General features: G+C 56.6%; 1 pseudogene; it reads left to right on the forward strand.

Moving 5' to 3' along the window:
* Window positions 1–5,828: 5,828 nt before the first annotated feature.
* Window positions 5,829–9,272, forward strand: LOC137759770 (dipeptidase 2-like; annotated as a pseudogene).
* Window positions 9,273–9,962: the final 690 nt, after the last annotated feature.

Below are 9,962 nucleotides of genomic sequence, written 5' to 3' on the forward strand. Positions count from 1 at the left end.
CCACCAGATACCAATCTCTTTGGTTGTCTGAGAGAGAATGTGTGACTGGATCGTCTATATTAACTCAGACCTGTGCTCTGTTCCATGGGTGGGCAGTGCGGCAGGTACACCGAGACCGCCCGGAGGCATGGTGTCCACACAACCTCACCTGGCTGCCTCATGTTCCTGTGGGGTTTGCCCACTACGTATACCTGAGCGCGTTCCCAGCTGTAAGTAATACCAGTGACCTGGGGCACCTTCAGGGACCCACAGTGCTCACTGCTGAGGACAAGTGAAAGGTCATCCCTGGACAAGTGTGCAGGATGGTCCTGATCTTTATAAATGTAGCTTCCCCTTTGGGCTACAGGATGCTTCCATTCAGACCCTTTCCTGATTGGCCTCTTAGCAAAAGACAAGTGCATTTTTGTTGGCAAATGGTAAATGGAGCAGTTTGAGGAAGAGGGCCACTCTTGAAACACACCTTCAAACCCAGGCACCTCTGTGCTGTCATGGAGACATCTATATCGGTGCCCTCAGACACATCCCATCCTGAGCTGCTGAGTACTAGAGGAGAGGGTGGTGCCATATTGATGGGAAGACTGGAAGAACCAAGAGGGATGTTGAAGTGCTAATGAGACTGGAGGGCTGAGGAGATGGTGTCCCAGGAGGCTGGGTTGATGTGAGCCTAGACTTGGTACCCAGAACGCGGTTCTCAGTCTCCTGATCACTCTGCCTCAGTACTTGGCCTTGTTCTAATCTACATAAAAGTATCAGAGGGCTAGAGTTCAGTGTGGTGGAAACAGGCAGTATAAATGGGGCCCAAGAGGGGTTGCCAAGGTGGGAGGGGTTCTTCACCAATTTATATTAGATTATTTTTTTCCAAAACTTGAAAGACATTTCCATTAAAGCCTCAGAAGTGACAGACTGCAAGAAATGTTTTCTCTGTTGTGGAAGGGAGAGATGGAGAGGCTCATGATTGCAATGACTTTCGGGTTCTACTGTTTTCCCTGGAAACGGTGAAGAGACTTCCTCATGTGCTGCAGCCGTAGGCTCTAGGAATTGCTTTTGCAGCCAGTGTCCCTTCCCTAGGGACTCATAGAGGTGATGGGCCAAGGCTGTGTTTTGGATGTCAAGTCGATTAAAGGTCTTCAGCCAGAAACGGGGAGAGACATGAGAGAGGGAAATTCTGGCAGGAGACTGTGTACAGCAGAAGTGACTGATCAGTTCTGATTTTCTTTGCAGCAGCAGTGGCTCCCGTTTCTCCTCCTACCCCTGGTCAGTACCATGTCCTCTACCGAGGGTGTGGAGAAACGCAGTTGGGCTGGCATGGGGAGACATACTGCCTGGCTGGTGGCTACCGGGCCTACGGGGATGTTCCTTTGGCCACGCCAGCAACGGTGGAAGCAGAGAAGCCAGTCCCCAGACGTGCTCCCAAGAGAAAGCACGCTCCGGAAGAGTCAGACGAAGACCTGGGTTGCCCCAGACCCAAAATCCGGCGATTGGAGCATTCAAGCAGCTTCGGACTAGAAGGTGCTTTGATTCTCAAGCAGGGTGGCCCAACCTCTGGGCACATCCCCTCTGCAACAGCCCCAGTAAACGAATGTCCCATCCTTACTTTCTCAAGGTCGGCAACAGGGAGTCCCCTCCTAAAGAAGGTTCTCTCGCATTGCCACACTCTCAAAGGCTGCCCCCAGTGTGCTTCCTTCCTGTGGGCCTGATCAGGCTAAGGGCAGAGTTGTCTCTTTCCTTCTCTGAGTCGGACCAAATCGTCTTAGTAACACCTCTTCACAGTGGTGACCATGTGTTTCACGGGGGCTGCTGCTGAGCCTTTATCTCATCCTTTCATGGTGGAGAGAGGGAGGATTATAATGATTTTTACTTCTAGGGGAGAGGGTGGTGCCATATTGATGGGAAGACCGGAAGAACCAAGAGGGCTGTTGAAGTGCTAATGAGACTGGAGGGCTGAGGAGATGGTGTCCCAGGAGGCTGGGTTGATGTGAGCCTAGACTTGGTACCCAGAACGCGGTTCTCAGTCTCTTGATCACTCTGCCTCAGTATTTGGCCTTGTTCTAATCTACATAAAAGCATCAGAGGGCTAGAGTTCAGTGTGGTGGAAACAGGCAGTATAAATGGGGCCCAAGAGGGGTTGCCAAGGTGGGAGGGGTTCTTCACCAATTTATATTAGATTATTTTTTTCCAAAACTTGAAAGACATTTCCATTAAAGCCTCAGAAGTGACAGACTGCAAGAAATGTTTTCTCTGTTGTGGAAGGGAGAGATGGAGAGGCTCATGATTGCAATGACTTTCGGGTTCTACTGTTTACCCTGGAAACGGTGAAGAGACTTCCTCATGTGCTGCAGCCGTAGGCTCTAGGAATTGCTTTTGCAGCCAGTGTCCCTTCTCTAGGGACTCATAGAGGTGATGGGCCAAGGCTGTGTTTTGGATGTCAAGTCGATTAAAGGTCTTCAGCCAGAAACTGGGAGAGACATGAGAGAGGGAAATTCTGGCAGGAGACTGTGTACAGCAGAAGTGACTGATCAGTTCTGATTTTCTTTGCAGCAGCAGTGCCTTTGGCCACGCCAGCAAAGGTGGAAGCAGAGAAGCCAGTCCCTAGACATGCTCCCAAGAGAAAGCGCGCTCCAGAAGAGTCAGACGAAGACCTGGGTTGCCCCAGACCCAAAATCCGGCGATTGGAGCATGGTGCCAGGAGGTAGACCCCACAGCATCTTGCTGCCTGAGCCCCTCTGAAGAGAGGGCAATGGTTTAACTGCCTAAGGCAGCGAATGCCTCTTCCTGCAGTGACCCACCCCGTCCCCCCACTGCCCACTGCCACAGATCACAACCTGCGTCGTTCTGTTTGAGCCTTCCTCAGCCAGGAGCCTCCTGCCACACTAAATGGCCAAAAGCAAGGAGCCTCAGAAACTGAGGTTTGAAATGAGAGTCTGCCCTGAACATCCCAGGGCTGAAGCTGGCCTGGAAGAAAACGTGACGTTCCTCTGCTCAATCCTCAGGGGCCCCTTTGTCAGCTGAAGACAGAAAAGTCTGCACTCTGCGAGCCGAGAAGAATGCAGGAGCAGAGACAGGGTGCAGAGAAGCCTTAGCAGTCTACCACATGGGCTCCTGCTCAGAGCCATTGTCAGCGGCCACCACCACAAACCAGGGGGGAGCTGGGTTCTTTGAAACTGAAAGCAGCAATCTGTGGCTTCCCAAAGAGCCTCCTGCCTGGGGTCTCAGGAGGCAGGATAGAGAGACCCAGGAAGACCTGCTCCCTGAAGCAAGAACAGGATGGAGAGTCAAGCAGCACGCACCCTGCCCCGAGGTTCACATGCTCCTTTATTCCCAGCCCTTTCTGTCCCCAGGGGGGTCCCTTACTGCTCAATGTTTTTCTGTAACAGACTTCTAGGGTCGCCAGTGCTCACACTTAGGTCACTACCCCTGTGCTAGGCACTCCTGCTACCCAGGAAAGGTTCCAAAGGTGGAACAGCTCCAGGGGTTGCCAGGGATCAGAGCAAAAACTTGAGAGGCTGGGGATGAAGGAGTTTGGGCACAGTCCCTAAAGCATCTCAGTGGTTGAGCTTCTGTGAGAAGGCACATCCCCTCTGTGTGTGTGTGTGTGTGTTGGGGGGAGGGGGTCCCCAGAGGAGGCAGCTAGGGGGAGGGCCTGAGGCTGGAAATGGGGAATGGCGTGCGGCCTCTGAGCAAGCACAGGCACTTAGCCCTTGAGGTTTCTGGGAAAGGTAGAGCCACAAGGGCCTCGAGGTAAGGCAAGTGTAGCAGCAGAACCCAGGTGCCAGGTCTTTCCTCAGAACCTATACTTCTTCACGAGGCCAGGCCTTCCATGCTCAGGTAGGAGGGATCCTGGCCAGAAGGTCGGCCAGCAGCCCTGGGAGGAAGGTTGCTGCGATGGGGGCTCTGCTGCCATGGAAATGACTTCATTTCCTTCCACTCAAATAGCCTACTGACTGGGTTCCTGCTCTGTTGAGGAAAAGGGTCATTGACTCTCCCCAGAAGGTGTTCAGTTCACATCCCAAAAGTCCCTCTCTTCAGGCCCTGGGGAGGTGTAGCAGCTCCTGAGGGCGCTCTTTCCTGAGGCTGGCTGACAGAAGTGGGGGGGGGGTTCCTGAGAGTTCCCGGGTGCTGGTTGAAGTCCCCAGAGAATGGTCATGCAGGTTGGGGAGTCAAGTAGGTGGAGAGAGAAGGTCGGGGGCAGAGGGCCCCTTCCTGAATCCAGAGCTCACAAGGTTCCCCCCCCATTTCCAGAAACTCTCTCTTCCCCCACACCAGCCCACATGGCCCCGTACCGGGAAACCGGGAGCCCAGAGCACCTGTGGCCGCAGAGACACTGGCACGCAGCCCTCGGAGTGGGCGGGGCCGGCTGCAGGCAGATGGGGACGCGGTGTGCTCCCGGGAGGCCTCGGGCTGAAGGTGGCCCTCTGAGAGAAGCGGCCCAGCTTGGCCAGGAAGGTTAGAGGCGGGGGAGAGCAGCCTAGGGCGCCCCCTCGGAGCAGTGGGAGTGGGAAGAGGCGCAGGGGCGGAGGGAAGCCGCGACGGGAGGCGAGTGGGCTCTCAGCAGAGGCCAGCTTAGCCCGCGGGAGCTGCCTCTGAGCAGGGGGCGGGAGGGCAGTGCCGCCCCGGGGCTGCCGGGCTTCGCGGATCGCGGCTCTCCGCACACGGCTCTCGCAGGGCCCTGTGACTCTGTATCCCCTCCCTCACCCCGCCCCCCTCGCGAGGCCGCGCCGCTGGGTGGCCTGTGTGGACGGGCACAACCCCATCGCCCGCCCCTCTCACACCCGCCTCTGCCCACCTGCCTGGCCCTGCGCAGCTTGCGGCCCGGGGGCCTCGAAGGTCCCCGCGCACTCAGCCAGCGGCCTCTGCTGTGTCTGCTGCTGCTGCTGTGTCTGCTGCTGCGGCCGGGAACCCGCGTCCAGACCACGCCGGGCACCTCCAGCACCCCGAGTCCGCGGGAGCGCACGCGGGCCCTGAGGCGGGACTTCCCGCTTGTGGACGGGGGGCTGCAGTGTGTGCGGGCTGGTGGGGGCCGGTGGGGGCCTAGCCTGGCCCTGGGCAGGGGAGGAGGTCCGGAGCATGCACAGCTAGTGGGGAGGCTCCCTCACACCACCCCTGGATGTCCTCTCCATCATCTATGGATGCCCTTCCCCTTCTCTGTCATCCCCTCCCTGGTGGCAACCCCTCAGCCCAGGCCTCAGCTGCTCCTAGTATAGTCTGTGTGACAGTGTGAGGTGGGGGACCCCCCGGCTGGCCCAGGCCAGGCAATGTGTCCTGCCTGATCCCAAGACCTAAGGAGCCCACCCATTTGCCTTGACCTCCCTCCAGCCACAACGACATGCCCCTGGTCCTGAGGCAGTTTTACCACAATGGGCTCCAGGATGTTAATCTGTGCAATTTCAGCCATGGCCAGACCAGCTTGGACAGGCTGAAAGACGGTCTCGTGGGTGCCCAGGTACCAAAGGGACACACAAGGTGCCACCATGGCTGCTGGGGAATGTGGGGCAGTTTGGGGGCCTCAGAGACCACAGGTGAGTCACACTGGAACTAAGTTACCATAGTGGCCTAGAAAGTGCCATGCCATGGATGCTGGGGGCTACAGGGGTCACAGTGAGCCAACCTGACGGGCATCCAAGTACCACAGAAAAAGCAACGCATTCCATGTGACTTCTGGTCACAGTGAGTGCTGTGCCAGCTGAGGAGGCTATGAGAAGCCCAAGGAGTTCCAAAGCCCAAACCAAGCCCTGGCCTTCCCTCAGTTCCGGTCAGCCTACGTCCCATGCCAGACCCACGAACGGGATGCTGTGCGCCTCACCCTGGAGCAAATTGACCTCATCCGCCTCATGTGTGCCTCCTACTCTGAGCTGGAGCTTATGACCTCACTTAAAGGTAGACGGGGGACTTGCCTGGTAGTCCAGACGTTAAGACTCTACGCTTCCACTGCAGGGGGCTCGGGTTTGATCCCCGGTGGGGGAACTAAGAGCCCTCATGCTGCACGGCACGACCAGAAAAAAAAAAAAAAAAAAAAAAAAGGTAAACAGACTGGTGGTGGTAGGTGCTAGGGACTTCAGTAAGCTACCCCTGCCTCTGAAAATGATCATCTGACCTACCTGCCCCCAGCTCGCAACAATACCCGGAAGTTGGCTTGCCTCATTGGTGTGGAGGGCGGCCACTCACTGGACAGTAGCCTCTCCATCTTGCGTACCTTCTATGCGCTGGGTGTGCGCTACGTGACACTCACCCACACCTGCAACACGCCCTGGTGAGCGCAGTGCAGATGGTAAGGGCCCAGTGAGGCAGGGATCTGCCCAAGATCACGCTGGGGCCCAAAGCAAGTTTACCCCTGGGATCCGCCCTGAACCTGGGGTGGGGAGGGGAATGGAGGTTCGCAGAACAAGACTGAATCCCCAGAAGGGCCCTCCTACTGCCAGGCACAGCCCAGTTTGGGTCCCTCCTCTTGCACCAGGGAGTTGCAGGTGTAGACGGTTCGACAGAACCTCTTTCTAGGCTCTTGTAGCCAAGTCATGGCCATCAGTCAGACTGCCTCCTGGCCATCCTGCAGGGCACAGAGCTCAGCAAAGGGTATCCACCCCTTCTACAGCAATGTCAGTCGGCTGACCGGCTTGGGCGAGGTAAGGACCCAGGTTCCATACCCTGCCCCACATGAATGTACAGCCCCGCCTGTTCCCTACAGATAAATGCACACAAGGTAAATGCAGCCCTGATGCCCTCTCCCCATCCTGTCCCTGCAGAAGGTGGTGGCAGAAATGAACCGCCTGGGCATGATGGTGAACTTGTCCCATGTCTCGATGCTGTGGCACGGCGAGCCCTAGAAGTGTCACAGGCACCTGTCATCTTCTCCCACTCAGCTGCCCGGGGTGTGTGCAAGAACACTCGGAATGATCCTGATGATATCCTGCAGCTTCTGGTGAGAGACTGCCCTGGCCCTCAAACCTAAAGCAAGAGGTTCAAACCGGGAGCCCTTGAACCTGAGCCTCTTCTCCCTCAATTTCCTCAAACCCCAGGTTAAATATCTTCTGCCCCCAAAACCCACGGTCCACAGCCCCTGAACTCTTGAGCCCTAGGTGGGGGGTCTAGGTGGTAAGATACTCCACCAAACCCGGAAACCCAGGGCCAAGACACCACCCAGACCAGGGCTGCGGCTCCTCCATTCACACAAACCCAGAGAGGAGACGACTCTGACCTCAACACCTTCCTCACAGGGGCCGAGAGAGTGAACAGGCAGGTGGCTGTGCTGGGGGCCAAGCTGACTGTCCACCGGTCCGCCCCTGCAGAAGAAGAACGGTGGCATCGTGACGGTGCCCTTGTCCGTGCGGGTGCTGCAGTGCAACCCGTTAGCCAACGTGCCTACTGTGGCAGGTGAGCCTCACCCTGGGCTCTCTGAAAACTCTGATTTGGAGCTGAAGCTGGGTCCAAACTTGGGGAGGACTTCAGAAGAGCCCCAGTGGTTTGACCCACCTGTTGGCAATAGGTACAGCTCCCAAAAACCCAATAATGGACGGTACACAGCACCTCGGTGCCATGTGGAACTGGAGCCACGGAATCAAAACTGCGGTACTGATGGGTATCAGGGAGGCTGTCAGACACAGAGCCCGGGTGCTGCCCATCTGTGCCTCTGCAGGGGCTCCTAAAGCGCACTGCCCCTACCTCTGGCCAAGGGACTGGACAGCTCCTTAGGTCTCTGGGGTCTTCATCAGTTGTACTCTTGTTCCTCTCTCATCCTCCACACCCGGGGAAAGGAGCCCCCACAGGTTCTCAAGGAGACTGGGAGGCAGGGTGAATCGTGGGTGGGAAATGGCCCAAACAGGGGGCTCTGGGGTCCACTCCAAATCTGAAGTCCAGTCTAGAGCCAGCTGGGATCACTTCAGATCAAACCTCAGGGCCCTCGAGTTGGTACTCTCGGTGCCAGGCCACGAAGGAACTGGCCTGTTTGGCCTGCAGGCTGCAAAAAGGGGAATCAACAGAGGCCAGTCATCACCCCCACCCCTGCCCTGGAAGCCCCCCACTGCTGACTTCCCATTCTTCAGATCACTTCGACCACATCAGGGCAGTCACTGGATGCAAGTTCATCGGGATTGGCGGAGATTATGACGGGGCTGGCCGGTGAGTGCTTCCCCATGGCTTGTCTCAGGCTGGCCGGGCAGCAGTGGGGCTTTCACAGCCACCGTGCCCACCACACTGTGGTCCTCATGGCCTTGACCATAGCCTCAGGTGTGCTGGCCCAACTGGTATCTCCCCTCTCCCAGGGTCTGCTTCCTGGGCTCTCCTGTCTGTTTGGCCCTACTCTAGGTCATCATATTTGTCTACAACACCACACAGAGCTCATCTGCCCAGCATCTGCGCCCATCCAGTGCCAGCAGACCCCACGGCCTCTGAGCAGACTCTTAGCAAGGTCTGGGCTGGGCTGACCATCTTCTCTGCCTGCAGCTGGGTCTGTGCATGCAGGGGGGTCAACCCAGTTCTTAAAAAGCTTTTCTTCTCTTTATAAATGGAGGCAAAAATTGCATTCAGTGAAAGGCATAGATCTTAACAGTACAATTCAATGAGTTTTGACGAATAGTCGAGGCGCTTTTGGGGCCTTCCTTTGAAGGATGAAGAGCAGGAGTGAATCATTTACTCTCTCCAAGTCTCCATTTTCCATATCTGACCAGGGCTGGGGTTCAGTGGACCCTGGACACATAGGGCTCTGGTTCTGACTCAGGACCAGGGAACAGGTCTGAGGCCCAATAGCTGGCTGGCTGGCGGCCACACAGGTTCCCACAGGGGCTGGAGGACGTGTCCATATAGCCGGTACTGATAGAGGAGTTGCTGAGGCGTGGCTGGAGTGACGAAGAGCTCTGGGGTGTGCTTCGAGGAAACGTGCGGCGGGTCTTCAGACAGGTGGAACAGGTATGCTGGGCTGGGCAAAAGAGGAGCTCTGAGCAGGTGGTCTGAGCAGGTGTACGTGGGGGTGCTGTGAGAGGTGCTGCCCGCTGAGTGCCGCCTCCAGGTACGGGAGGAGAACGAGGGACAGAGTCCCTTGGAGGATGAGTTCCCAGATGAGCAGCTGGGCAGCTCTTGCCGCTCCGTCCTCCCACGTCTGCATCAGAGAGAGGATCTGGCTCCAGACCAGAAACTAACCAGAGCTGCGGTTCGTGGGAATCCCATTTTGTCACCGAAGTGGGCATTCTCAAAATCTTGCCCCCACATGGGCCCAGGCCTCACAGTTATTGCTGCCTTCCCAGTCCTCATTGTTTGGCTCTGGTGATCCAGTTAATCCTGCCAGATGTCACTTTGGCAGCCACAGATACCCCCCAAAGTTGCCTTGCATGCGCGCACAAACATTTCCTATGTATTATTCTCTTCTGATAATTCCTTCAATGTATCCCTTCTGGCTTTGTGCAAAGCGATCCTTTGTTTTGTACACGGGGACCACATCTGGGAAAACATCGCCGCACCCTCATAAGTGACAGGGGGAGACCCGAACTGGCCAAGCCATGACAGGAGCTCGCCGCTGCTGAGCTCTACAGATCCCGCCCCTTCCACACAGTTCGCCAATTCCGCGGCGAGCTCATCTTTCTTGATGTTCTTCCCTTAGGAGACGTGTACAATGCAGCAGGATTCTCAACCCGTTCCCCGTGGTCACTTGTGCTAGATGGAGCTTTGCAGTGTTCTGTGCCGGCCGTGGGCCGCTGGTGGAACACTGTGTGACAACTGCCTGCACAGGACTTCAGGGTTAATGAAATGTCTGTCTTCCCAGCCTGACGCTGCTGAAAACCACGCTTCCCAGAGAAGGAGAGAGATCCAGCTGGTCCACACCTGCATACACATTTGTTGACATGTGCAGATGACAGCAGGCTCTAGCAGGACCCACATCAGCCTAAATTCAAGAACTCCGGTGCCAGCCCTTGACAGCAGCTGAAGGGGGGGTTTACAAGGGATGCAACCTCGAACCATACCCTAGGCTGAATCAGAGG

Source organism: Eschrichtius robustus, chromosome 2 (assembly GCF_028021215.1).
Source record: "Eschrichtius robustus isolate mEscRob2 chromosome 2, mEscRob2.pri, whole genome shotgun sequence".
Classification (NCBI taxonomy): Eukaryota; Metazoa; Chordata; class Mammalia; order Artiodactyla; family Eschrichtiidae; genus Eschrichtius; species Eschrichtius robustus.